Source organism: Saimiri boliviensis, chromosome 3 (assembly GCF_048565385.1).
Source record: "Saimiri boliviensis isolate mSaiBol1 chromosome 3, mSaiBol1.pri, whole genome shotgun sequence".
Classification (NCBI taxonomy): domain Eukaryota; kingdom Metazoa; phylum Chordata; class Mammalia; order Primates; family Cebidae; genus Saimiri; species Saimiri boliviensis.
In genome coordinates, this window is record NC_133451.1 from 48861230 (window position 1) to 48888155 (window position 26926).

The 26926-nt window shown below is 38.1% G+C and overlaps 1 protein-coding gene and 1 non-coding gene across 4 annotated transcripts in view; both read right to left on the reverse strand.

Annotated features, from left to right (window-relative positions):
* The window catches only part of SCFD2 (sec1 family domain containing 2), a 435739-nt gene that overhangs the window by 315643 nt on the left and 93170 nt on the right, over positions 1-26926 (reverse strand). The gene's annotated exons all lie outside the window — the stretch shown is intronic.
* On the reverse strand, positions 22975-23081 carry LOC120363729 (U6 spliceosomal RNA). The gene has a single exon (XR_005579182.1). It is a non-coding gene; the product is annotated as a U6 spliceosomal RNA (small nuclear RNA).

A 26926-nucleotide genomic window follows, 5' to 3' on the forward strand; every position in this document is an offset into this window, starting at 1 on the left:
TTCTTCATTAATGCCCAACCCTGACCAGATGTATCTGATAGCTTTTTCAATTCTTGCTGCTTATCATCCCATGACCCAGCTTCATTTTTCATCATAGCACTGATCACCAAAAGTGATATTCAAATTATTGAAGAGCCAGTACAACAAGGGCACCAACCAATGGAACACATATTATAGAAAACCTAATCAGCTTCTAAGTTTATTATCATATATACCTATTACTCCTGACACGCTTTATATATTTCTTTGGTTTCTTTACTGTCTGTTTTCTTAACTAGAATGTAAGTTTCGTAAAGGCAGGGACTCTGTAAGATTCACTGCTCTATTCCTACCATACAGAACAATGACTATTAGTCATATAATAGGTGCCTAATAATTATTTGTTGAAGTAAGTAACTCAGTAATTTCTGTGTGTCTATGTGTTACTACATTCTAACAATTTATCAGAAATGCAAAAAATATTTTTATATGAAATCAAGTTAGGTATTCAGTTACTCAAAGACCATATAAAGGTACACATACACATACACACACAGCATACATGAGTTTTATAGCATTAGATACAATAAAGCAATTAATAATAACATCTTAATATCTATAACAATATCTTTGATGATTCAGAGGTCACGTACAAGTCTTTACACATAGAGACCCAAAGACTCCATCCAGTTATCATTGATTCTGCAGCTAATGGTCTAGGGGAAGAAGAATTCCTCTAAGAAAATAAATATACTTTACTGAAAAATAAAATGTGAAGCCCTAATTCAAATCACATGCAGGGATATTTGAAATGCTATCGTCTCTTTCCTTCCAACAAAGCTAAACCAAGTTTGCTATGCAGAAAGTGGGAGAAATTAATCTCACCTGCATCATGATGCCTATTTTAATCATAGGAAAGAATAAGTATGGCAGATAAGAAGGTAATAAGCAGCAGAGTAGGAGGAGTATCAGGAGCCAATTGCAATGGTTAAATCTATATTTTAAGTACCCACGGCCAGCCAGGCACTCTGTCTAGTGCAGTATATACATTATCGCTAATGCCCAGAATCAACCAACAGCTACCTCAGCTATGCAAATGAGGAAAATGGTTCAGGAAGGCCAAACAACACTTCTTGGAGATTTGAAAGTAAGGTAATATTGATCATCACAGAATCTCCTCAAGGAAAGGAAAAAAAAATATCTCATTTTACTGATGAGGAAAACAAGGAGCAAAAGACCGACCTAAGGACTGAGAATCAAATTCTCTGACTCCTATTCACAAGCATCCTTGTCTATTGAGGCTAAATTAGCTCACGTGTTTTTAATTTCACCAACATCTTGCCCTGTAATAAAAACTGTAATATTAAACTAAAACCCCACTCAGTTCAAATTTATAAATTTAATCCTTGCCAATAACTATTTATCCTTGACAATACTACATCAGTTTGGAACGATGCCTCCCCATCTGTAAGTCCCTCTCCAATAGTGATCTGTGATACGAATTCCCATCTAATGGATGTGGTCCAGATTTTGAATACAATTTTTAGAATATGATTGTTTCCTTACTTTTTAACTTACTATCTATATAAATTTCAAATCAAGGCTACCATAGCAGAAAAGAAAAATCAGGTTAAAATTAAAATGTCATTGACAGGAGACAAATTGGAAGAAAGCAGACCAAGATTAATATTGCTAGAAGTTGGAGATGAGGAAATGAGAAATAGGGAGATCGAGCAGCTCTCCTACAGCTGGTGACATTTCCAGTCCTTGAACACCATCAAGCACCATGGGAGGCTACAAGAGGAGGCAGCAGAGGAACCATAACAACAAAATACTATGTTAGCAACACATGAGACTGATTCTGTGAACTGAGTCCCTTGGTTCCTAGCCTACCTGACATTGCTTTGAATGAGTCAAATTTCAGTACCGGAGAGTTTCCTGATCACATTGTTTTCCCATCAGGCTTATTACTAAAACAGCTTTTCACAACATCAGCTAACACTTTGAAAATCTGTTCCTATACAACCATCTCATCTGGATTATGTCTTTCCTTTTCACCCACCCACCCTAACCTTTGTTTTTTTTTTTTTTAACACAAGTGAACAGTACAAATTTTAATCATGTTCTAAAAAAGTGAGAGAAGCAGCAATGGCTCAATGAGTTAAGAAGAGAATAAAAATCTTGGTTTTGAAACACGGAATCCTGGTGTGTCACCATCATAGTATTTAACCTGGAGAAAACCAGTGCTCTGACATTCTTCCTGAAGCTTAAAGCTTTGATAGAAGTAATTATTTTTACATGACTGCAAAAGCTTAACTGGCATTTTTATCCATGGGACAGTGGATATTTGTGTATGATAAATTTAGAAAACATTAAGTGATACACATTTGCTAATAATATCCTGTATTTACTATTTGAAATTTTTATTGGTTTAATAGCTTATCATGATAACTACTTTAATGACAGTCCTAGGGGAAAAAAGACTTTGGACTTTAACACCAATTAAAATCATTAAAAGTGGGAGAACTACTCCAAAGAGCATTTTTTTTCCCAACTATAATATTGATTCCAAATGACTTGCCCAGAATAAGTCAGTACTAGTTCTGGTTACCATATTTAATCATGATATCAGAGATATGTCGAAACTTCAAAGGGAATATCATTGCAAGTAATATGCTGGAAGAAAGAACTGGTACCAGAAAGTTTAAAGCCCTGATTTGTATTGTGTCCTATCTGGTTACTGTTATCTTTGAAAAGTCATATGACTTCAGCTTTATGCATTTAATTTGGTACCCAGATATTTGCAGGCATAGGCAGTAGCAGATTCTGCAGAAATATATTTCTGTAGTCCCTCAAAAGAAGTTTTGTTTTTTTCTTTTCTCCAAAAGAGCATGGACTGGTCACCAGATGTGGAAGCCATATGGCACACAAACACGAGAGCCCGGGGACAGCAAGAATGGAGCTAATAAGCTCAGCAGGCAGGAGCACCCATTCTGAGATGATGGACAAATGTTCAGTTCTATTGGCTTTCTGAAAAAAATATATAAATCACTTTATTTTTAAACTAAAAATATGGCTTGGCCAGTCATTTTCTTCAATTCTTCTCATTTTTTAGTTTGAAAGGAAATTTATCTATATGCAATTTATTACTTGGTCTTAATTCTGTCCTTTTCACATATAATTCATGTTGAGATTAAAAGAAAACTAAATCAGAAATAGATAGCAAGATTGCTTTAACTAGTGAAAAGTTAAGTTTGTTTGCTGTAATTCTGAAGGAACTGTTATAGTTTATCAGTCACTAGGACCTATATATTCTGTTTCTTGGTTATCTCTTGAATGTAATTCTTGCCCTCTAGGTGTCAACCCTTTCTCCACAAACACATGCCTTACATTCACACCCTGCCACGTGAGATCCTGCAACATGCTATGCACTATCAGAACTCTGTGCCTTTGCATATACAGTTCCCCTTGCTTTGCATGTCTTTCCTGCCCTGCCTTATCTGGCAAATCCCCTTCATCCTTCAAAACACAGTCTAAGTATCAACTGCTCATGGGATCTTGTTTGGCTTGCCTAGACAAAATTATGACTTTTTAATGCCTTTGAAAATGAACCACCGCAAATAAATCCACCAATGTGTTTCTTTTCTAACATGAAAGAAATAAAAGATAATACTGACAGCAGCTGACATTTATAGAGAGCTCTATTCATGCCAGACACAATGTTAACTACTTTATGCAACTCTCAGGCAAGGTTATAAACTTAATATATAAAAAGCTCTTACAAATTATAAAAATAATATATCTGCATTGTAGATACTACAGAAACACAAAGAAAATAAAAATCTCACAATCTACCTGAGACAGGATAAAGGTGGTCATAAATTCTTTGCTTCTCCTACCCTTGGGAGGTGCAGTCTAATTCTTTTCCCTTTATTCTGGGCTAGTCAGTTAAGTTCTGGAACTTTCAAGGCTAGGTTATAAAAAGTCTTATATTTTCTGCCAGGTCTCCCAGAATAATTTCTCTGGGCACCTTGGCCCCCATGTAAGAAGCCTGACTACCCTGAGACTGCCATGATGGAGAGGCCATGCGTAGGCACTGCAGCTGAGTCCGTCCTGCCACCTAGTCCCTACGAAGGCCAGACATGCGACTGAGGCCATCTTGGATCCTCCCTCTACCAGCTGAATATCCCCAAATAACTTCAGTAGATGCCATGGAGAGTCAAAGCATTGCTCAGCTCAGCTCTGCCTGATTCCTGCTCCACAAACCTGGGAGCTCCAATAAAATGCTGGCTTTAAGCCACTAAGTTTTGGGGTAATTTGCTATGTACCAACTGAATAGATAACTGAAAAACCTACTCCTTAGAAAACTATGATAATAATGGTGATGTATTTTCTAGTATTTCTTCTGCTTTATGTACCTAATCTCCCTCTACTTTCTTCACTTTTGTTTATTGTTCAACAGAGTTAGTTTCATAGTATATGTGTAATTTTGTTTTCATGTGCATAAACTCCCTTCTATTTACATTACATGAATAACATTTCCCACCTCATTAAAAACATTCTTCAGGCTGGGTGTGGTGGCTCATGCCTGTAATCCAAGCACTTTGGAGGCCAAGGCAGGTGGATCACCTGAGGTCGGGAGTTCAAGACCAGCCTGACCAACATGGCGAAACTCCATCTTTATAAAAAAAAAAAAAAAAAAAAAATATATATATATATATATATATATATATATATATATTCTTCAATAACTTACTTTTTAAGAACTATATCATGCATTCCATCAAGCTCACTGTAAAGCATCTAGGTTTTTCCTAATTTGTCATTCTTATTAATAAAAACCATAATGAAAATATTACAACATAAATCATATCAGCATATTTGATTATATTTTTAAGATTAACTATTAGAAACGAAATCACCCAAATGCGCATCAATGATAGACTGGATAAAGAAAATGTGGGACATATACACCATGGAATACTACACAGACATAAAAAAGGATGAGTTCATGAGGGATATGGATGAATCTGGAAACCATCATTCTCAGCAAACTGACACGAGAACAGAAAACCAAACGCTGCATGTTCTCACTCATAGGCAGGTGTTGAACAGTGAGAAAACACGGGCACAGGGAAGGGAACATTACACACTGGGGTCTGTTGGGAGGTGGGAGTTAGGGGAGGGACAGCGGGGTGTAGGGAGAAAAAAAAAGAAACTTAAATCTTTACCTATAATCAAAGTCAATATGATATATGAAAAAGAAAAAAAAAAGAATTTACATGAAAAATAAAATAAAATTACCAGGAAAAATATAAACCTTTTCAAGGTTGATTGCCAAAGTGCTTTGACAAAATTCACTCTACCAATAGTAATGTTTCTAAATGAACACGTTACTGAACTCTACCCAACAGTAATTATTATTTGGTACTCCTTGATAATTTAAAGTGGTAAATTACATCTCAGCATTGTTTGGGCTTTTTTTTACTACTAGGAAAAGTGAACATTTGTTTCATATGCTTATTAGCCAATATTACTTGTTCATCTATAAAATGGCTGGCCATATTTTCAATTCATGTTTTCTGTTGAACGATGTTTTCCTTATCTATATGAATAAATGTTTCACGTGTAACGTACATCATTCTTTGTCTTACGGCAAACACTTTCCTATTTTGTTTGCTTTTGTCAAGGTGATTTGTAAATATATTAGATAAAACTTTTAGAGTGAATAATAATGGCTAAAATCTGTTGTGTTTGTGGTTTTTTTTTTTTTTTATGTAACTGGCAAAGGGCAATTACCTTACATAAATTTTTGTATTTTAAAGATTTAATGAATTTGCTACTATGATTATCCCTTCTAATTTACAAATGAGGAAACTGTAGCTTAATGAGGTAGATAATTTCCATCAAGATCACTCAGTAAGTATCAGCAGAATTTAATTCCAGAACCCTCTAATCTTAAGGCCCTTTCTCTTAACTACTAAATCATACTATCATCAAATCTGGTGCTTTCCCCTTTGTGATTAATGTCATGGCTTTTAGTTTCTTCCCTACTCCAAAATAAATCCAATGTTTACCGATATTTTCTGGTAGTTTACTTTTGATTTTGGGTATTTTTAATTTTTTTTAACTTTAAGAATATAGAAATGTGATCTTGCTATATTGCCCAGGTAGGTCTCAAACTTCAAGCCTCAGGAGATCACCTTGGCTTCCCAAAGTGCTGGAATTACAGGTATGAGCCACTGCATCTAGCCTGGTTTTGGTTTTCTAATTTACCTTTTAATATAGTGATAATCACTCCCCCCATCAATTTTTCTTGGTCACATATTAAATATTTCCTACTGGTTTGTTGATACCGCCTTTATCAAATAAAACAGTTACTAAAATACTCCTGCATCTGTTCCTGAATTACCTTGCAGCCATATCACATTATTGCTAATAATTTTAAAGGAAGGGAGGGGATTAATTGCTGAATTAAAAGGTAACCCAAAACCAAAAAAGACTACTAGAAAATGTTGATAAACATTACTGAAGTATAATTGATATATATTGATGTTTAATATTGACATATATTATCATATGTGCTGAGACAAGTCTTTTTACCCAACATTATTGTTAGTTAGGCTTTTTTTGGTTGTTTGTAAGAATAACTTAATCAAATTACTTAAAAAATTGTTCACTGACATTCTGATGAGCAATGAAGTAAATTCATAAAATAAATTGAGAGGAAATTTTTAGTGAATACCTACTATCTGATAGGTAGAAAAATAACAATAAACAAAACTTATGGGATCCCTGCCGTCAGAGATCTAAGGAAATACAGATAAGTTAGGCAGTATTTAAATTAATTGAATTATTTAAATTAGGGTAATCAGTGCAAAAGGATGGGCAGCACCAAAAAAAGGCAGCTATCTTGGACTTGAAGGATGAAGTAACACAGAAAGGTAAAGAAATGACCCAGTAAAAGAAAAGATAACTGTGACTGGCTCTTTAAAACAGTTACCTCTACCACCAGAAATCAACCAACCTCAAAAAACCTGTCTATCATGAATTAAATTATGTTTAATGTTCATGTACAGTTATCAGGTATTACATTTTCCTGTGCATAATTTACCCCGATCTAAAAAATGTATCCCTAATGAGGGGATACATTTGCTGTTGATGATGTCCCGGACCTTCTCATGCTTTCCTGTCATACTGTCTTCCTGCAAAAGAAGATGAAGCATGTGGCTGACAGATGGAAGAATGGCCAGTATGTGTGACCTCTGTGAGTGTCTTCTCTGGCCTCTGATCTGAGCATCGCCTGACCTTCACTGATGAAAATCTCTCCTATCACTACTTCAAAATTCTGTATAAAAGGTCACCAATTATAATTTCAGCCTTAGAAAGGTAACAAAATTAAGTATAACGTGAGAAAAACATATTGTATATGAGAGATGTGAATAAAAATTTTGATGTAAAGAGAAAAAAAAAAGAAATTCTTTTGTGTAGCCAATGTTTAGAAAGAAATCTAGATCTTAAATAAACCCACATAAGCCCTGTATAGAGGGATGAACCAGAGAGCGGATTCTTATAAGATGACTGCCAAAATTCTTCCCCAAAATGAGAATCTTGGTACAAACAGGGCTGAGATTTCTGAAGTAAATACAAAAACAACACAAAGTCTTTGCATGAACTCAGAAACTATTTGTTGTTTGGATCATGCCTCACTACAGTAGAAAATCTTAGCCTTTGGGGCTGAGAACTGGGGAGTCTAAACCCTTTATCCCGATATGCATCATCTATCAGTTAATATATGGCTGGAAAATGGCAAATGAGATGAATTACATGTACTGGAGGGGAGTGCTCCAAAAGAAATTCCAGGGTATATTATTTATTCATAAAGTAAAAACAAGGAATTGTTTCTGCAAAAAATCAGAAATTATGAGTCTGACTTTATTTGTATTTTCCGATAAATGTACATACAGGTGATTTGCTTATAAACAGGCAGAGCTGTACTTCTTCTACTAGAAGTGTAGTTTAACAATTATATTCTTTAATTTATATTTTCAAATAAGCCCTTCAAGGTAGTGTGGAAGAGTTGTTGAAAGCACGGACTTTGGAGTCAGGCAGAGCCAGGATAGAATCCAGGCTCTACCACTTATTAACTATGGAACCTAGGCAGATACTTAACTTCTCTAAGTTTCTGTTTCTTCCTCTGTAAAACAGGAACAAGGATAGTTCCTAGAACTGTAAGGTTTGAATAAGACAATGTGTGTAAAGCATTTAAGCTTAGTTCCTATCACTGGGCAAGAGCTCAATGGTGGTAGATGGTTTGGTAGTGAGGATCAACTATCTCATAATTTCAGTACAAACATCTTGTAAAGACTTCAGAATGATTTCACTAAGAACAGGGTAAAAATGGCAGTCGTGTGGTGAAACAAAAGTGATAAGGGTTTCTGGCAAGATTCACACATTTGACAAGATTAGGCCAAGTTATAGACAAGCAGCTATAATCATCCTTCATCTATGACTCTTGGCAAAAACCCTCACGTTTAAGTTGTCACTTAAACTGTGTCTTCTGCTGCTTCAACAATAACATTACCTCTTTTATGAGTTTGATGAAGACAAAATAGATGCAAATGTTAAGATATTTTCTATATCTCAGATACTGAAATCAGATATATGGTATCTGAATCAAGTAATGAAATCAGATATTCAATATCTCATATACAGGAAGTATAATTTGAAATAAAATTAGATGAAAATATCTCACTATTAAAAAGAACTATACGTTCATCAAACCAATACGTATAGTGTATCATGTGCTTTTTATAGGTTAGGCATATTCCAAGTGAAGGGAAAGTATGAATAAGTAAGTTATAAAATGCCAGTCTAACAGTATGGGTGTGGTTGTGGCAGAGTGAGATGGATGTAAATAAGCCATGCTCCAACTGATATGTATTACTATAGGTGTATGTATAAGGAACTACGGCATACTAAGAAAGGAACCATTCATGTGTTAAGTGGGATATATATCCTTTACAAGTTGAAAACTAATTTAAAATAAAACCCTTCTTAACACTGAACAACGTGGTTTAGACCTAACAGATGCTCCAAATCTGTGCTGATTATAATCCTTATTATTTAATTTGCTTGTCTCTATTCTCTAGATAATGCAAGCCATACGACAGCACAGATCTTGTTTTTCTTGTTCATTGATTCAGCCTTGCTGTCAAAGCATGGTGTCTGGTGTCTAATAGGTGGCTCAATAAATATTAGTTGATTGAATGAATGGATTTTATGTTCTGGCTACATAAGAAATCATCTCCATTTCGAGGTCATTTCATTAGCTCTCCTACAAAAGCAAAATATCTTAGCTTCTAAATTTTAGTCTATATTTTCTCTTTTTTTACTGTGTTATTTTATCATGCTAATCAGAAATACACTGAATTATTCCTACACCCAATCAGTATATGAATTATTCTTAAGGAGAATTTAAATCAGGTGAATGCCATTAAAAACTATTCTTATCAGTAGAGAAGAGTGCTGATGATGTATGCCTTGGTTGATAAATTCATCGTGTTTAAATAGGCAGCTTTCCTCTAAAATGTTGTGTTTATGAGATTACTGCTAATCCACTGTTTTCATTTCTTTTTCTCACAAAGGCTATAATCTCTTTAAAAATGTAAGAGCAAGAAGAAAACAAATCCGTCAAATAAAAGTGACTTTACAAATTTTATGTCTTTGTACTTTATAATGCTTTTTACCATCAAAACTAAAGTTAAATAATACAAAACAAAAAATAGTGGGTATCATGTATTCAATAAGACAGAAGATAAATTCTATATTTCTCAGTAAAATTAATAACAAGAAATGCCAAATCCAAACTTTTTCCAATTTAATTCCCTGCTTTTTTTCTGTTTAAAAATTATGAATCCAGAATGTTGCAAGGAAAACAAACTTTAAATACTTACTAATATATCAAACAAAACAGCAACACTAACCAAAACAAAACAGTTCACTTACAAAAAGAAAAAAGGCTACACCATCCTTACATGGACAAACTACTTAAAGGAATCTTCTATACTCTCTAGCAAAACTACAATAAAAGTTTTTTTTTTAAATCACATGATGGATAACAACAGAAAGCTCCACGTGGAAGGGTGGTAATATATCAATTTTTAATCTTTTATTTTTCCCCCGGAATAAGGTTTTTGGCAATTTTGTTTTGCTCATTTACAAAATCAGGAGATAAAAAACCGAGACTAGTATTCTTGCATTTTGTGTCAGGAAAGCCTCCTGTTAAAAACATACAGCACAACTAGTATGTAATTGCCCAGCTGTGGATTTCTTTTTCTGCACAGGACATGAAATGGCATAAATTACTCTAGAAGAAGTATTTCCAGAATGTTTGTAAAATTACACTGCAACACAACACTGCAAGTTATAAGCCGATACTGCTCCCACTGGACAGGCCTGAGTAAAGAAAGCACCGAGGAGAGCCACATACTCCTAAAGTATGTCCGTCTTTAGGAGATTTGGATCATTTGACATTCATCACTTCAAGCATCAACACATTCTAAAAAAAAAAAAAAAACCAGACTTATCAGCTGTCTGATACTCAACACTCATGCACTTCTTCCACCCATCCACTTCTGCTGTGAGTCCTTTAACGTAAAAGTACAGAACGAGAAGAACAGAAGGAGACGGCAAGGCACAGACCTTCCAGAGATCACGGAGAAATCCATGCACTAGCCCAACCCTCCTATCTAGTCTCCGCACCCACTAATGTTAAGCTAACCTGTGGCACTCTCAGAACCCTTAAGTCAGAGATCTTCTAGATATTCTGCCAGCCTAGGCATAGGCTTCCCTCAGGAAAGCATGCCTTTAGGTATGTTACATACAAACACCCTGTGAATGGACATAAGCAAGACTTGGTTTCTCTAAGGCTAACACTAAAAAGAAAAAAGAAAAAAAAATCAGTTAGACAGTGTTATTTCCCTTTATTCTTAAGAACCCAGATGTTTAACAAAGAAAAAAAGAATCCTAGCACCACTGCGGTGGTTGGCATGGTACAAACAGCTAGAAGGAGAGGCTCGGGATGGAAGATTCAGTTCGTGTAGGGAAGCAAAAACCATTGTTATTTCCATTTTGGTCATGCAAGAATAACTATTACAGTTGTATCCTCCTTGCTTTTCACAAAATGGAGACCCACCCATATGCGTCTTCAGTCACTGGCATAAGGTCTGTATTTGAAACTTTGGTAGACCCATAAAATGGTAAGAACCAAAATTGTTAGCCTTGAACTTACTTTGCCTGATTACTAACTCTGGTTTTCAGCTGGAATAACATATGATATCATTGCTTCTAAGCCAAGGCCAGTTAAAAAGCACTGGTTTGCATAGCCTATATATTCCACTCTCATTTTCTGATCAGATGCTTGGCACAAATTTGCCTAACTCACAATCTGAAAATGTGCCTTCCCTGGGCAAAGGAACAAAAGTTCATAGGGTCATTTTCTTTTTTCTATTTGTCTCTTTTTCATTATTTAAAAATACAATACTTTAGTGTGATAGGGGAGGAGAACAACACTAAAATAACTGTTCTCCAAGAAAAAAATGAAATTGAGATGATATATCCTTATGGAGAAATGTGCAGGTCTCATAAGGTTCCAATTAAAAGCTTACTGAGGAGTAAAACTCAAGATAAAAATCTAATGTGAATGCCAAATTTACAGATATACCAAAGAAAAACAAATTAGTGGGAAATACTGCATTTCAGTAATCCCAGTACCCACAGAAAAAGTTATCAATTTAAATGCAGAATCTAGGACTTATTTTTCTCACAGAGGCAATACTAGAAAAGCAGGACTCAGATACTCATGCCGGGCTACAAAATCCTACTTGGTCCCATATCCCTGAAAATGGCACGAGTAATAGTAGTGTGCTACAAACCCACATTACAAAACAAATTGTATGCACATCCAAAAAACCACGTTTGTTTCAGTTTGACACCGTCACCATCTAGCAGACAGCATGTGCTCAATAGATTGTTATTACATAGACGGAAACAGAATACTTTGAAAAAGACTTTTCAGCTTTTCCCCTCCACTATTGGAAGTGACACCTCTCTTGGCAAAGAACTAGAAGGGAGGAGCTTCTCTGGAAAGGAGAGAAGGTGAGGAAGAGAAGATTTATATTTCTTGGAACTAATAAAGTTTATTAATTCTCTGATCTATAAACAATACAGTGTCCCCCAGGTGTTCTGAATGATAGAAAAAAAAATGAGGGTAGCAGAGCAGAGGTTTTGCAATTAAATAAAAATGTCTAATCAAATGAATGCCTGAGAACCCAACAGCTTATGTGGCTCAGAGGTCTTTAATTCCTAATGTTATTGATCTGGGACTTTTTCAATAAAGTTCTTTGGAAAATTTTAAAATTCTAAAAATTCAGAGTTCCACTAAAATAAGTTAAATCTTCATACACTACTTCCGAACACCCAGAATCTGGTGACGTTTAAGAATACAAGCATCCACAGAATTCATGATTGTGATCACTTCCTTGGCAGGTCATAAAGTGATCAGAATGACAAGGCTCTCAGCACAAACTCTTGTGATGACTATTGTAGCAAGAAGTGACCATATTAGTTGAAATCTAGTTTGGCTGTTGTCACAGAGACCCAAATTACGGTGGCTTAAATAAGACAGGAGTGTATGTCTTACTTACAAAAAGTGCAAATAAGTGGTCCTGGGCTGGTATGGTGTTTCCACATCATGAGAGAACCCCCATGCTCTTTCCAACTTTTGCTCAAACATCCCCAACACACAGCTTCCTCTGTGATCCAAAATGGCCACTCCTGCTCCTGCCATTCTGGCTGCGTTTCAGCATGCAAAAAGAAAGGGGATAAAGGAAGATATGTGCCTACACTTTAAATGCACAACCTGAACCCGGCCCACATTACCTCGACGTAGGTCTCATTTGCCAGAACCTGGTCTGGTCTAGTGGCAAGGGTAACTGGGAAGCACAGTCATTATTTGGGGTGGCCATGTGCTATGTAACAGGGTGAGAACAAGTGGTAAAAACATAAAGAAGCCTCTCTGTCCTAAAAGCCACAACAAAATCTCTCTCTGTATGCTGGTAAACCATGTAAACATTTATCAGTTTATTGCAGGTACCAATCTGTGGCAAGTAAATTCCAACAAACTTCTCCAATTCCCATGAGCAGGAAGTTATGTCTGCTACTGCAAGTGTGAACATGAAGATTCTTCGTTGGAGGACATACTCAGGAAAAAGGTACACAAGGTCGCTATTCTCACTTATCTTATAATCTAGCAGTCAGAAATAAGGTAAACAAAATAATGTCAATAAATGAGAAGTAAATAGAAAACAAAAGTGGCTCCAAGCTACTCAGGGAAGGCCTCCCAGAGGAGTCCACGCCTGAGTTTTGATCTGAGCCAGCTATGTGAGGAGAAATTAGCAATTGTAAAAGCTCTGAGATTCTCTATTTGTCAAGATCAAAGTTACCTCAGCTCTAGTTTTCTTTATGCACGCCTGTTACATGTGGAAGAGAGAATGAACGTATGAGCATGTATGTGTGTGCATACGCGTGTGTGCGTGCATACATGTGTGTGTGTAAGGACAAAAAAAGAAATCTATAACACTAGCATTGAAGTTAATACTGAACAACCAAAAATAACCTAGAACACTCTAAAACCTGGGCAATCTATGGAAAGAGGAGGATAAAAAAGCAAATGGTTAGAGAAGTTGAGAGGCACAGTAGAACTTTGTATTCTGTGATGGTTAATACTGGGTGTCAACTTGATCGGACTAAAGGATACAAAGTATTGATTCTGGGTGTGTCTGTGAGGGGGTTGCCAAATGAGATTAACATATGAGTCAGTGGGCTGGGGATGGCAGATCCACCCTTAATCTGGTGGGCAAAATCTAATCAGCTGTCAGTGAATATAAAGCAGGTAGAAAAACATTAAAAGAGAGAGATGATCCTAGCCTCCCAGCCTACATCTTTCTCCTGGATGCTTCCTGCCCTTGAACATCAAACTCCAAGTTCTTCAGTTTTGAGACTCAGATTGGCTCTCCTCGCTCCTCAGCTTATAGACAGCCTATTGTGGGGACTTACAATCGTGTAAGTTAATACTTAATAAACTCCCCTTTATATATATATATATATATATATATATATATATATACACACACACAAACACACACACACACACACACATATGCGTATGTGTGTGTGTGTATCTATCCTATAAAAGAACCCTGACTAATACATATATTTAAAAGTTGTTTTTCCTAGTTGCTTTAAATGGTGCTACTTGTTATATAAAGTTAATTAACTTTGAATACATTGTTTTAACTAAATTGCAGTTCAAAATGAATAATAAGCAGTTCTGAATAAAATGTCAACTGGTTCCAACTCTGGTAGACTTTAGGGAGTCAGTAGCAATCTGCTACTCAGGTAGCATGTTTTTGCTCCAATGGCTTTGCCAATACAGCAGAACCAGAAAGACATCAAGACAGGCCCAGGTCTGAGGAAATTTTCATCTACCTCTTTACTTTCAAGAATCTCAGTGTCATTTTTATGACTGATCATAACACACACCATCATTTTATGTGCTTCCAAGCTGGAAAAAAATAGTTTCAACTAAAATATGCTACCAATTTCAGGCTGTACTCAAATTTCAGAAATGTGAAAAAATAATCATATCAAAATCAATGAAAAATGGTAGTTAGTATTCTTCTAGCCAAATCTGCCCCTCTACCTAAGTAGTAGAGTTTTGAAAGTATCAGGTAGATGAAAATCCCCTCAGACCTGTGCCTGACTTAATATCTTTCTGGCTCTTATGTAATTGCAAAGCCATTGGAGTAAGAACATGGTACCTAAGTAGCAGTTTGCCTTCACTGGCCATGAGTATGACAAAAAGTTGTTCACTTGTTGTAGTCAACTCATTGTAGCACCTTTCATAAGTTAAGGTGGGTGATCTTTTATCAGGTAACTGTGTGACTACTTGAATATCCTGAAAATATATCATGATTATTTCAGCAACATTGAACTTTCCCCCTGTCTAGTCTAGGACTGAGGGGTGCTTTGGGAATGACCTTGTAGACTGACACTATGAGATCTTAGGCTAGGAAGATTTTTATTAGTGGGTTACTGATAGCTCAAGAAGGTCTTGATTTAGCTTGAGTCTATATAGTGAAATACAAGTAGCATAATATTTTAAGTATTAACAGTGATTTTAAATAGTTAGAAATCATGACAGATTAGTTAAAACAAACCTGTAATTAGTATTTTTTAAAACAATAGAAATATATAAATATTTACTGTATTTGCCTTATTTTAAAACTGTTTTGTATAGAACTCATTTTGATTAAAAGCATGCAAGACATTTTATTCGTAACTGGCTACTTTGTCAGCTCCTGTATCATTTTATTGTGATTCTTAGCTTCCATAGATTGAGTTTCAACATTCTCCTGAATCTTGCTGATCTTTATTTCTATTCATATTCTGAATTCCATTTCTGTCATTTCAGCCATCGCAGCCTGATTAAGAACCTTTGCTCTCCAGCTAGTGCAGTCATATGGAGGAAAGAAGACACTCTGGCTTTTTGAGTTGTCAGAGTTCTTGCACTGGTTCTTTCTCATCTTTGTGGGCAGATGTTCTTTCAATCTTTGAAGCTGCTGTCCTTTGGATGGCTTATTTTCTTTTATCCTACTTGATAACCTTGGGGCTTTATTTGTAGTATAAGGTGAGTTCAGTCAACTGGTTTCATCTCTGGAAGATTTCAGGGAGTCAGGACTCTGCTCAGGAGTCCTAGCCTGTGTGTTCTAACCCTGGGTGACTGGTATTGGCACTCGTTTTGTTCTCTGGCTCCTCAAGGTTAGGAACTTGCTGCACTTGGAGGACTGAGGTGCTCCCATACTGCTGGCCACAACACTCTAATGGGTGGTGCCAGCCAAAGCACGTCATAGGCTGGTGGCAGCAGGGCTTGTTTTTGTTTGCACATACTAGCAGCACTGGTAGCAGCAGTGCAGCAGGGTGCATGCTTGTTGGCTGCTGCAGGATGCTAGTGGGTGCCAGGGCGTTAGCCTCTGTTTTGGCATTCACAACTGCAGCAATGGCAGCACAGCTCATGGGGGCTGGGAGCCCCTGTCCAGTAATTGTGCCCTTTTGCACTAGTGATGGTGTTATCATGGCGGTGGGGCACTGGTAGGTGTAGAACTGTGCACATCCTCTGTGCCACTCAGGGCAGGGGCATGTCCACTGTTTTTCATGTCTAGTTTCACAGCCACAACAGTTTTGACACAGGGGTAGGTACTGGCAGAAGTGGGGCTGATGAGCTCAGTGCCCACTAATGCTCCAGCAACAATGGTGGTGCAATAGAGGGAGGGGGAGGGAAGGGACTCTCACTGGCAGCAGTGGCATGGCAGAGTGCACATACACATATGTGCTGGCATGTGAGGGAAGGCAAGGTTTGCCTGTGTACACACGTGCTGGCAAAGCAATGTGGGGGTGGTCCTGGCTGGGTGTGTGCCAGCAAAGTGGCACATGGAGGCTGCAGTGGTGGGAGGACATGAGTGGGCTGATGTGTGGGTCCATGGGGCTGCTCTACTGGAGCACTCTGCTGTCACGTATGATCCACCAGCACAGGAGCTATGATGTGGGCCCCCAGGAGGTACTTCAGGGCTGGACTGCAAATAGGCACAGCCAGGCTGGGGTCCCGGGAGAGACCAGTAGACTGAGGGGTGCTTAGATTGGACAGGGCCTGTCTCATGGGGAAGACTGCCTTGCAGAGTTCAGGTCTGACAGTTCCCCTAGAGCTAACATCTCCTATGGCAGCAAGTTGAGCCTAGGGGATGGGTATCTCTGTCCATGCTCCAATATAGTCACCACCGCCCCAAATCCTCTGGGATTTGCACTTGCTGAAATTCTGCTCCTACTACTTCTCTGAGCATCTCTCCCTGCCAACTCCTTTGTCTACGGTGGTTGAGGGGTCTCCTCCTGCCAGGATTCTAGAAGCTTATGGTGAGAGCAGGTTCCTTCTTGCCTGTTCAACTCAACCCTTCTGCAGAAATTGCTGGGGGCTAGAAATGAGTTCTGGTGCATGGTAGCACCGCACAGGGTTCCCAGTTTCCTTCCCCTTCCATCTAGCATCTATGTCTTCCATCTATCTACTCTCAATGTCTTCCCTCTGGAGATTTGCTAGGAGTGTGCCACTCTTCATGATGTCCTGGTCCCTTGGTAGGAGACGTTCCTCCTGGCCACGTCTAGTTGACCACCTTGGAGAGGTCCATTTCTTCATCTCACACTGTTTCTAAGAAATCAAACTCAAGGCACCAGATAGCAGAAGTCATTGACCATTGCCCTGTGGTAGAGGCAGCTACTTTCAGGTGCCTGGCTGCATGTCTTTTCCAAAATTTGCTTTATTTCTTAACTTGTTTAGAACCAGAGCTGGGAAGAGGTTTTTGTTTTGTTTTGTTTTCTGTAGCTCTTTTGGAGACCCAAACAGTAATCAGAAGTTGTTTTGAATGCAATGTTTTAAATATTTTTGGATGACTATCAAATGGGAAAGTATTAGTTGCCCCTTTGTCATTTGTATTTAACAGTTGTATGCAAAAAGAGGTTGGAATCAATGAAATGGTAATATAATACAGGCAACCTTCCTTTTTTGAGGATTAAGTTGAAAATAGTGAAGGTCACTTTCCATTCTGAAAACAAGAGGGGCAGATTGCTTCACAAGCAAAGAAGAAATAAGATCCTTTTCAGACAAGCAAATGCTGAGAGAATTAATTATTATCAGACCTGCCTTACAAGAACACCTGAAAGAAACACTAAATATGAAAAGGAAAGACTGTTACTAGCCATTACAAAAACACACTTAAGTACACACACTAGTGACACTATAAAGCAACTAAACAAACAAGTTGGCAAAATGACTACCTATCAACATGAAGACAGGATTAAATCCATACATATCATTTTAACATTGCAAGTAAATGAGCTAAATGTCCCAATTAAAAGGCACAGAGTGGCAAAGTGGATTAAAAAAAGCAAGAACCAGTGGTATGCTGTCTCCAAGAGACCCATCTCACATGCAATGACACCCATATGCTCAAAATAAAGGGATGGAGAAAAATCTACCAAACAAATGGAAAACAGAAAAGCAAGGGTTTCAATCCCAATTTCAGACATAATAGACTTCATTTGTTTGTTTGTTTGTTTTTGGTATTTTCTTTTTTTTTATTTTCCATTTTTAAATTTATTTACAGCTTTACTCAATAGAGATATAACAGACTGTAAGCCAACAAAGATCAAAAAAGACAAAGAAGGACACTACATAATAGAAAGGGTTCAACTCAACAAGAAGATCTAACTGTCCTAAATAGATATGCACCTAACACAGGAGCACCCAAATTCATACAACAAGATTTTAAAGACCTTCAAAGAGACTTAGACTCCCATACAATAATACTGGGAGACTTCAACACCCAACTGACAGTATTGGATAGATCATTGAGGCAGAAAATTAATAAAGACATTCAGGACCTGAACTCAACACTGAACCAAATGGACCTGATAGACATATATAGAACTCTCCACCCCAAAACAGCAGAATACACATTCTACTTATCACCACATGACACATACTCTAAAATTGGCCACACAATCGAATATAAAACAATCCTCAGCAAATGCAAAAGAACTAAAATCATACTAACCACTCTCTAAGACCACAGTATAATAAAAGTAGAATTCAAGACCAAGAAAATCACTGGAAACCATACAATTACATGGAGATTAAACAAGGTGCTCCTGAAAGACTTTGGGGTAAATAATGAAATTAAGGCAGAAATCAGGAAGTTCTTTGAAACTAATGAGAAAGATACAACATACCAGAATCTCTGGGACATAGCTAAGGTACTGTTAAGAGGGAAATTTACAGCACTAAATACCCACATCAAAAAGTTAGAAAGATCTCAAATTAACAACCTAAATCACAATTAAAAGTACTAGACAAGCAAGAGCAAACAAACTCCAAAGCTAGTAGAAGACAAGAAATAAACAAAATCAAAGATGAACTGAAAGAGATTGATATGTGAAAAAACATTCAAAAGATCAACAAACCCAGGAGTTTTTTTTTTTTTATTAGTAAGATAGATAGACCAGTAGCTAGAGAATGAAGAGAAGAGAGAAGATTGAAATACACACAATTAGAAAGATTAAAGGGGATATTGCTACTGATCCCACAGAAATTCAAATAACCATTAGATACTACTAACAACACCTCTATACACCCAAACTAGAAAATCCAGAGGAAATGGAAAAATTCCTGGACACATACACCCTCCCAAGACTGAACCAGAAAGAAATGAGATCCCTGAATAGACCAATTACAAGCTCCAAAATTGAATCAGTAACAAATAGCCTACCAACCAAAAAACGCTCATTACCAGATGAATTCACAGCTGATTTCTACCAGAGGTACAAGAAGAGCTGGTACAATTGCTACTGAAACCATTCAAATAATTGAGGAGGGACTCTTCCCCATCTCAGTCCATGAGGCCAGCATTATTCTGATATAAAAACCTGGCAGAGACAACAAAAAAAGGAAAACTTCAGGCCAATATCCTTGATGAATACTGATGCAAAAATCCTCAACAAAATACTAGCAAACTGAATCCAGAATCACATCAAAAAGCTAATCCATGCTGCTTGCTAGTGGTGAATTTTCTCAGCATTTATTTGTCTGGAAAAGACTGCATCTTTCCTTCATCTAGGAAGCTTAGTTTTGTTGGATACAAAATTCTTGGCTAATAATTGTTTTGTTTATAGAGGCTAAAAATAGAACCCCAATCACTTCTAGCTTGTATGATTTCTGCTGAGAAATCTGCTGTCACTCTGATAGGTTTTCCTTTACATGTTATCTTATGCTTTTACCTCACAGCTCTTAAGAGTCTTTCCTTCGTCTTGACTTGATAACCTGATGATTGTGTGTCTAGGCAATTACCTTTTTGTGATGAATTTCCCAGGTATTCTTTGAGCTTCTGGTATTTAGATGTCTAGATCTCTATCAAGGTCAGGGAAGTTTTCCTCAATTATTCCCTCAGATACGTTTTCCACACTTTTAGATTTCTCTTCTTCCTAGGGAACACAAATTATTCTTAGGTTTGGATGCTTAACATAGTCCCAAGCTTCTTGGAGGCCTCGTTCATCATTCAAAATTCCTTTTTCTTTGTCTTTGATGGATTGGTTTAATTCAAAAGCCTTCTCCATGAGCTCTGAAGTTCTTTCTTCTGCTTGCTCAATTTTATCTGAGACTTTCCAGTGCATTTTTGATTTCTCTAAGTGTGTCTGATTTCCAGAAGTTGTGATGATTTTTCACTTACGCTGTCTATTTCAACTGAATATTTTTCCTTTCATATCCTGTATCATGTTTTTGATTTCTTTAAGTTGGACTTCACCTTTCTCTGGTGTCTCCTTGATTAACTTAACAACTGACCTTCTGAATTCTTTTTCTGGAAATTCAGAGATTTCATCTTGGTTTGGATTGCTGGTGAGCTAATGCATTTTTTGGGGGGTGTTTAAGAACCTTGTTTTGTCATTTTACCAGAAGTGTTTCCCTGGTTCCTTCTCATTTGGGTAGACCATGTCAGAGGGAAGATCTGGGACTCAGGGCTGCTGTTTAGATTCTTTCATCTCATGAGGTGCTCCCTTGATGTGGTGTTCTCCCCATGTCCCCTAGAAATGGGGCTTCTTGAGAGTCATACTGCAGTGATCATTTTTGCTCTTCTGGGTCTAGCCAACCAGTGGAACTACCAGGTTCCAGGCTGGTACCGGGAAGTGTCTGCAAAGAGTCCTGTGATGTGATCCATCTTCCGGTCTTTCAGCCATGGATACCAGCACCTGCTCCAGTGGAGGTTTCAGGGGAGTGAAGTGGACTCTGTGAGGGTCCTTGGTTGTATTTTTGTTTAGTGTGCTGGTTTTTTGTTCGTTGCTTCAAGAGTGCATCAGCTGCAGTACTTTAGGAGGATGCAAACTTGCCTTAGGGTTGCCTGGTTGAGTATTCAGGTTTTTGAGGCAGTAGGCAGGGCCATAGAGCTCCCAAGAGATTATATCCTCTGTCTTTGGCAACCAGGGCTGATAGAGAAAGACCACCAGGTGGGAGCAGGAATAAGTGTGTCTGAGCTCAGACTCTCCCTAGGCGGGGCTTGCTGCAGCTGCTGCGGCAGATGGGGATATGATTCCCAGGCCAAAGGAGTTATGTTCCCAGGGGGATTATGGCTGCCTCTACTGAATCACACAGAGCGCCAAGGAAGTTGGGTAGAGCCGGCAGTAACAGGCCTCACCCTGCTCCCACATAGCCCACAGTCCTAAAGGCTAGTCTCATGCCCACTGTGCCCCTGCAACATAACCAAGTTTATTTCCAGGCAGCCAGTGACCAGGACTGAGAACTTACCCCAGACCACCAGCCTCCCCACTGAGAAAGCAAGCCGACTCTCAGTTTTTCAGCATCTCAGGGAGACTGCAGTGGTGATCCAGTTCTTTCAAATGTTCTGTGCATTCTCTCAGCTTTCCTGGCATGTTCCTGTGGTAGTTCTTGGAGCAGAAGTTCACGATGTGAGTCTCCACACACTGCTCTGTCTGAATGAGTGGAAGCTGCAAGCTAGTCCTGCCTCCTTTCCGCCATCTTAATCCAAATATCCATAGATGCTTTTGCAAGTGACAAAACTCCATGCTGCCAAATGACTCTGAAGAGCAAGGCCCACAGAGAAGCAGAGTAGTCTTCCCAGAAAAACTCAATCCTAATTATAAATGGTTAAAAAGAAGGTATTATACTGCATATTCTCGCTCATAGGCGGGTGTTGATCAATGAGAACACATGGGCACAGGGAGGGGAGCATCACACACTGGGGTCTTTTGGGGGCGGCTAAGTGAGGGACAGCATGGGGTGGGGAGGTTGGGGAGGAATAACAGGGGAAGAAATGACAGATATAGGTGACGGGGGGATGGAGGTAGCAAACCATATTGCCATGTATGTACCTATGCAACAATCCTGCATGATCTGCACATGTGCCCCAGAACCTAAAGTGCAATTTTTTAAAAAAAAAGAAGGTATTATAAAACAGAACTTCCCAGGGTATTGGTGGAGTCAGAAACACCACTAAAATGAGCCATCATATTTCCAAGCTAAGACATATGACATGAGAGCTAATAGATGTACTAGAGGACTGAGAAGGCAAAATCTGCCAATTTATTGCAGAATTAGCAGACATACTATTACTTAGCTTAGATCAACTTTATTAGTTATAGAAAGATATTGTCTAACATTCAATATATTTTTAAAAACCAATCCTACCTATTAAAAACTACTTTGGCAGCCAATAAAAAAGATGACTATTTTTTATTGCAAAGAGATAAAATTTAAAACTAAAGCTATATTTCACCTCAATTTTCTTGAGTGGCTTTATAACTCATTTATATTTTATTTAAAAATCATTTTCCAAGCTGGATTGTTCTAATTTAAAGTATAAATTCTACCTAAAGAAATCACTGGAAATGGATATAATACATATATATTTATAAAGTATATGTTCAGGAAATGGGAATTTTAAACACAGCTGCTTCCTTAATACATAGTTTGCTGTCATTTTATAACTACAGTAAGTTATAGTCAATAAAAGATTTTTTTCCTTGTATTACTCTTCAGTGGTTTTATAGAGAGGAAATCAAATGTTGGACAGCGTTTGAGAATACATACTGCTTTTCAGTGTTATCACTGTATGATACCTTGATTTGATCCCACAAAAGCTTTTCTGGGGTTTCAAAGTTTTCTGGATACAACGAGAATTATGTTTATTATTATTATTACCACTCACACCAATACACCATACCATTTTTTAAGACAAGCAGGAAAAGTATAAGGCTTAAAAAATCATAATGAATTTGCTAATGCACAATTTTCCTTTAATATTTACTTTTATTTTAGATCTGAAAAATGTGAAATGCTTCATGAATTTGCATGTCCTCCTCGTGCAGGGGCCATGCTAATCTTTTCTGTATCATTCCAATTTTAGTATATGTGCTGCCAAAGTGAGCACCAAACGCAGAATTTAAAGGGTCATTTATTTGCCATGTAATTTTAACAAAAAGGTCAATGGTTTCATTTTCTTTGAAGTTTAAGCACTAGTTATTGTTATAACTATAGCAATTACATTGTACCTATAAAGTAACTCTTTTCTTTTTTTTTTTTTTTTTTGAGACAGGGTCACCCATTCTGGAATGCAGTGGCGCGATTACCTCTTGGGCTCAAGTGATCCTCTTGCCTCAGACTCCTCAGTAGCTGAGACCGCAGGCATGCACCACCACACCCAGCTATTTTTTTTTTTTTTTAATTTTTAGTACAGACAGCGTCTCACTATTCGTCTTGAACGCCTGGCCTCAAGTGATCCTTCTGTCTCAGGATTACAGGTGTGATTCACAATGCCTGGCCAATAAATTTTTAATGGGGAGAGGAAAATAAAAAGCTTTTTTCTTTCTCTTTTTTTTTTTTTTTTTTTTTGAGGTGGAGTCTCATTCTATTGCCCAGGCTAGAGTGCAATGGTGTGATCTTGGCTAACCGAAACCTCTGCCTTCTGGGTTCAAGTGATTCTCCTACCTCAGCCTTCCACGTAGCTGGGACTACAGGCATGCGCCATCACGCCTGGCTAATTTTTTTTGTAGTTTTCGGAGGGATGGGGTTTCACCATGTTGGCCAGGTTGGTCTCGAACTCCTGACCTTGTGATCCACCTGCCTCGGCCTCCCAAAGTGCTGGGATTACAGGCGTGAGCCATCGTGCCCAGCCAAAAAAAATAAAAAGCTTTTTTCTTGTGACAATTAGCATGAAAACATCAGTAATCCATTGCAGAAAAAGTGGGTTTTAAATCAAGATTTAAAGAAAAATACTGTCAAACATTATCAAACAGTAAATATAAAAAGATGGTAACATTTTTCTAAGTGACAAACTCATTCTTCCTTAATAAATTTTAATTTCGGAAACCAAAATTTAGGTGAGAATATATGAAATGCATTCCTCACATAAAATAAGTTGGCATTTGTAATATTTTTGACCCACCTGAAAGAATAAATATCAATGATTATTTATTGAGCATTTACTGTACTTAGTTATGTATTAATACACATATAATCTCACTCAATCCTAACAATAACACTATGGGGTAGATACTTTATTCCTCTTTAGATAAGGAAACTAAGCCAAACTCTCTTGGTATACTAGAAGAAAGGGATTCTTCATACTTTCACCAAAGTAAATGAATTTGTACTTTAATTAAAAGAAGGCAAAGCTACTTTGTAAAAACACTCACTAATTGAATCATTAAAATATCCATAATCAGTTTAAACTTGTTCTTTTCTACACTTCAAATTTGAAGCAAAATCAGAATTATTTTACAACTAGCACATATGCATTCAGTACCTAAACCACTGAATATGATATTGGACCTTGGCAATGAGAGAGAGAAAAAAGGAGTCATGAAGATGCATTGTCTCCTTCGGTTTTTAAATTGTACTCACAGCTAACAAATATTAGATTTTCCCCAACAATACTCAAAAAGGTTTCTCTTTTGAGCACATCATAATATCATTAGAAATTAAATTTATAAATCTATCGTTTCCAGGAGCGTTAAGTTCGACACAAATCTTACGGTCCTCAGTCTGTTGCTGACGAGTCATTAGATCACCGAAACCACTGTAAGTAGCAGATATGCAGTAACCTATCTTTAACTGTAGGTTACTAAGGCCAATTTCTTTTTTTTTTAACCAAGGTTGTCAATAACATTACTTAGGCCATAAAGTAAACACTGAGGTTTCAGTGATGGAGGCCTGGTGGAAAGTGGTGGAAATGAGTCTTCCAATAAATAAACAATTCTTAACATTAGCTGAAATTTTTTGGTGGCTCTCAAGCCCTTGGGGAAAAACGAAATGTCCACATGCTCAAAATAAATTCAAATGCTCTACTTTCAAATCGAAGTCTGTAAAAGGGGCAGCTGCCCATATATTATGACTTGTTGAACTAACGGATGAGTGTATACTATATAAGTAGGCATGTCCATAAACAAAGAGCAATTCCCATGGTCAGTTTATACATTCGCCTATGCTAAAACCCTAACTTATAAAAACGCAGAAGTGACCGAGAACACAGAACTGGCCAGGGTGATATGCAATTATGATAAAAGTAGGGTCTTAGTATTTTAAATATTTACTTCTTTTCCCAGTCTTTTTTTTTTTTTTTTTTAAGAGATTGGGCAGAGGCGAGGGGGTCTCTCTATGTTGCCAGGCTGGAGCACAGTGGTTATTCACAGGCACGATCATAGCTCACTGCAGCCTCAAAAGTCAAGATTGCTCGTGACTTCGAGCAATCCTCCCACTTCAGCCCCCTGAGTAGCTGAAACTACAGATGCCTGGCTTTCCTCAGTCTTTCCTTTCTTTTTCTTTTTCTTTTTTTTTTTTTTCTTTAGATGAAGTCTTATTCTTTCACCCGGGCTGGAGTGCAGTGGCACGATTTTGGCTCACTGCAACCTCTGCCTCCCAGGATCAAGCGATTCTCTTGGCTCAGCCTACTGAGCAGCTGGGACTAGAGGTATCTGCCACCACACCTGGCTAATTTTTGTATTTTTAGTAGAGGTGGGGTTTCACCATGTGGGTCACGCTGGTCTCAAAATCCTGACCTCATGATCCGCCCACCTCAGCCTCCCAAAGTGCTGGGATTACAGGCATGAGCCACTGTGCCTGGCCTTTAATTCTTTCTTTAGTTGTTGAAAGAACCATACCAATTACCATGATCACATCTAATAGTCTAAGAGTTTAATATAGAACAAAAGATTTCAAAAATTAATTACAAATGTAAAATGGGTTACACTTAATATGCCAAGTTTCTTCAGAAACCTCTCGTAAACTTATCTAGAAAGATTATCATTCTCAGGAGAAAATCTCTGCATAGCCTTGTTTTGAACCAATTTTATGAGATTTTGGAGTGGGGCTTACTTTAGAGGACATGTGATGGTGGGTGGCAGCAGGGTGAAGAGATTGTCCATACAGGAGAGCAGGGGGAATGAAGGAGGTCATGAGTGTGAAGAGGGTGTCCACAGGGAAGGCAGGGGTTGTTGGAAGCCAAAGGGATGGAAAGGGTATCCAGGTGGAAGGTGGCAGAAGTGAGGGTCTAGGGCAGGGGATTAGAACCTGAGCAAGGTAAGAATGGTAGAGGTCCACACAACTCCTGGGCCCAAGTGCAGTGAAGAAGTTATCTGGAAGGGGAATGGGGAGACTGAAGGAGAGGGGAGAAGGCAGCAGCAGCCATGCGTGGGTTGTCAGAAGCAAAGGGAGTGAGAAGGGTATCCATGTGGAGGTTGGGGAACAGCAACATCCCAGGATGCAGTGTAGGATGCTGAGCACGGTGGTGAGGGCAGCCAAAGAGGACAGCAGCAATGGCAGTGACTCGGCGTGGAGTGTCAGAGCCTGCAGAATGAGGAGGGCATCTGTGCCACAGGAGCCACAGCGTGGGCTTGGTGTGGGGTGCTGGAACCCGAGAGGCATGAGGAGGGCCTCCATGAAGAAAGCAGAGGTGGGGGCAGCGCAGGGTGAGATGTCAGAGCTCAGTCCAGGTAGAAGAGCAACCCTATGGGGAGGTTTCCACAGGGCTGCTTCTGCATGAAGCGAGAAAGAACATCCATGTGGGCTTGGCCATGGCCTGGAGCAGTAAGAGAAAGCCCAGGTGAGATGAGGAGTCATGCCTCCTCCGCAGTGGGGACTGATAAAGTAATTAAATATGTTGAGGATAATGGGAGACAAGTTCCTCACTGTCAGAGAAGGGAGATAGGATTATGGAAAGGGAGAAAACTAAAATGAACCCTATGGTATTAGATTAGAACTACGATATGAAGCCAGGTG